This window comes from Loxodonta africana, chromosome X (assembly GCF_030014295.1).
Source record: "Loxodonta africana isolate mLoxAfr1 chromosome X, mLoxAfr1.hap2, whole genome shotgun sequence".
In the NCBI taxonomy this organism is placed as follows: Eukaryota; Metazoa; Chordata; class Mammalia; order Proboscidea; family Elephantidae; genus Loxodonta; species Loxodonta africana.
In genome coordinates this window covers 46,926,027-46,929,544 of record NC_087369.1, presented here as the reverse complement: position 1 = coordinate 46,929,544, position 3,518 = coordinate 46,926,027, and the positions used below count along the sequence as shown (strand labels likewise).

General features: G+C 37.3%; 1 non-coding gene across 1 annotated transcript; it reads right to left on the bottom strand.

Annotated features, from left to right (window-relative positions):
- Nucleotides 1–365: 365 nt before the first annotated feature.
- On the bottom strand, nucleotides 366–472 carry LOC111752792 (U6 spliceosomal RNA). Its single transcript, XR_002787707.1, has one exon. It is a non-coding gene; the product is annotated as a U6 spliceosomal RNA (small nuclear RNA).
- Nucleotides 473–3,518: the final 3,046 nt, after the last annotated feature.

Genomic DNA, 3,518 nt, shown 5'->3' with positions numbered 1-3,518 from the left:
TATGAAGATTCAAGTGCAAGTCTTTGTGTAGACATTTCTCTGGGAAGAAACCTAGGAATGGAATTGCTGGGTCATAGGGTAAATGTTTAGTTTCATAAGCAACAGCCAGATCTTTTTCCAAAGTGGTTGTAGGATTTTACGTTCTCACTAGCAGAGTTTGAGTGTCCGGTTGTTTACATCCTTACCAGTATTTAGGGTTTGTAAGTCATTTTAATTAATCCATTCTAATAGGTGATATCTCATTGTGGTTTTCATTTGTATTTCTCTGATGACTAATGATCTTGATCACTTTTTCATGTGCTTATTGGCCAGTTGCTTGTTTTCTTTTTCATTTTTTCCCACGACATCCAGAACAGTTTATTTTAAAAAATATGGAACACTTCACAAATTTTTGCATCAGCCTTGCGCAGAGGCCACGCTAATCTTCTCTGTATCATTCCAATTTTACTGTATGTACTGCTGAAGCGAGCACTGCATATTTTCTTTTGAAAGTATCTGTTCAAGTCTTTTCCTCATTTTTAATTGGATTGTCTTTTTATTACTGAGTTACAGACGCTCTTTATATTTCCTGGACACCAGTCCTTTGTCATATATATGTTTTGTGAATATTTCCTCCCAGTTTATGACCTGCTTTTTAAGGTTCTTAATGGTGTTTTTTAATGAGCAGGCATTTTTAATTTCGATAAAGTCTAATTTGCCAATTTTGTCTTTTATGGTTATTACTTTCTGTGACCTGCTAAGTAAACTTTGTCTATGCCCAAGTCATGAAGATATTCTAAGTTTTTGTCTAAAAGTTTTATGGTTTTACCTTTTTTATTTAGTTAAATGGTCCATCTCAGATTAAGTTTTGTGTGTGTATGATGTGAGATAGAGGTAGAGATTCCTATTTTCCCATTTTGGGTATCCAGTTATCACAGCAGTATTTGTTGCATAAGCTTCCCTTTTCCCATTGGATTGGTTTGGTGCCTCTGTCAAAAAACAAATGACTATGTAGGTCTATTTCTGCCTGTCTAGTCTATTTGTCAATTCATATGCCATACTCTCCTGATTATTGTAGCTTTACAATAAGCCTTGAAGTGTCAGGTAGTATAAGTTCTCAAACTTTGTTCTTTTTTTAAATTCTTTGGATATTCTAAGTCCTTCACATTTCTATATAAACTTTAGAACTAGCTTTTCGATATCTATCAAAATGACTGCTGGGATTTGGATAGGGATTACATTGAATCTACAGATAAGTTCAGGAAGAATTGACATATTAACAATATTGAGTCTTCCAATTCATGAACCTGGTCTATCTTTCTATTTATTTAGTTTCTCTTTAATTTCTCTCAACAATGTTTTTTAGTGTAGAGGTCTGGTACATGTTAAATCTATTCCTAAGTATTTTATATGTTTTTAATGCTATTGCAAATGGAATTGTTTTTTAAGTTTTATTTTCCAATTATTTGCTAACATAAAAAATACAATTGAGTTTTTTAATTGTAAAAATATAGATAACACACCATTTGCCAATGAGTTTTATTTTATTTTGAAATGAGTTATTTTTATTAATTTTTATTGAGCTTTAAGTGATCGTTTACAAATCAAGTCAGTCTGGCACATATAAGCTTATATACACCTTACTCCATACTCCCACCTAATCTCCTCCTAATGAGTCAGCCCTTCCAGTCTCTCCTTTTGTGACAATTTTGCCAGTTTCTAACCCTCTCTACCCTATTTCCCCTCCAGACAGGAGATGCCAACACAGTCTCAAGTGTCTACCTGATACAAGTAGCTCACTCTTTATCAGCATCTCTCTCCAACCCATTGTCCAGTCCCTTCCATGTCTGATGAGTTGTCTTTGGGAATGGTTCCTGTCCTGGGCCAACAGAAGGTTTGGGGACCATAACCGCCGGGATTCCTCCAGTCTCAGTCAGATCATTGAGTCTGGTCTTTTTATGAGAATTTGGGGTCTGCATAAAAAAAAATTTTTTTTTTTTTTATCCCACTGATCTCCTGCTCCCTCAGGGGTTCTCGGTTGTGCTCCCTGTCAGGGCAGTCATCGGTTGTGGCCGGGCACCATCTAGTTCTTCTGGTCTCAGGATGATGTAAGTCTCTGGTTCATGTGGCCCTTTCCGTCTCTTGGGCTCATAGTTATTGTGTGACCTTGGTGTTCTTCATTCTTCTTTGATCCAGGTGGGTTGAGACCCATTGATGCATCTTAGATGGCCGCTTGTTAGCATTTAAGACCCCAGACACCACACTTCAAAGTGGGAAGCAGAATGTTTTCATAATAGAATTATTTTGCCAATTGACTTAGAAGTCTCCTTTAGCCATAGTCCCCAAACCCCCGCCCTTGCTCCGCTGACCTTTGAAGCATTCATTTTATCCCGGAAGCTTCTTTGCTTTTGCTCCAGTCCAGTTGAGCTGACCTTCTGTGTATTGAGTATTGTCCTTCCCTTCACCTAAAGCAGTTCTTATCTACTAACTAATCAGTAAATAACCCTCTCCCACCCTCCCTCCCTCCCCTCCTCGTAACCACAAAAGTATGTGATCTTCTCAGTTTATACTATTTCTCAAGATCTTATAATAGTGGTCTTAAACAATATTTGTCGTTTTGCCTCTGACTAATTTCACTCAGCATAATGCCTTCCAGGTTCCTCCATGTTATGAAATGTTTCACAGACTCCTCACTGTTCTTTATCGATGCGTAGTATTCCATTGTGTGAATATACCACAATTTATTTAACCATTCATCCATTGATGGACACCTTGGTTGCTTCCAGCTTTTTGCTATTGTAAACAGAGCTGCAATAAAAATGGGTGTGCATATATCTGTTCGTGTGAAGGCTCTTATTTCTCTAGGGTATATTCCGAGGAGTGGGCCCTGATGTATTTTTAATCCACTATACAATTTGGCTCCCTGGTAGGGCTCTGAGTAATTACTTAATACTCTCCCCTTCTCTCACTCTGTCCCATCATATTGGCCTCCTTGGTGTTCCTCAGACAGCAGGTACACTCTTGTCTGATGTGGTCATCCTCTATTTTCACATAACACCTATTTTCGTATAACAACCTGGTCTTTATAACCTAACCACGTCAAATATTCACACACACACACACACACACACACACACACACACACACACACACACACAGTATATGCATGTATATATACATATATGTGTCAAAACATATCAAATTGTACTCTTTAATATGTATAGTTATTGTATGTCAATTATACCTCAATAAATACATGCAAAGAAACCCTCAGACTTGGATTCCTCACCCCCACAAAATAGTAGATCTGTGTTGTATTGCATAATTTTGGCAGCGGGGAAACAAAAATTTTGGAAGAGGCTTACCTTTTAAACATGTTTTCTTTTTTTGTTAATCCAATAATTTACTCTCTAAGACTGTTCCCCATTCAAACTTTGACTCTCTTACAATAGAAAAAGCCCACCAATCCCAAATATAGAGCAGTGGAGCAATGATTTCTTGGCTGTGACTAAATATCAAAAGGCAGCCTTTGGGACTTT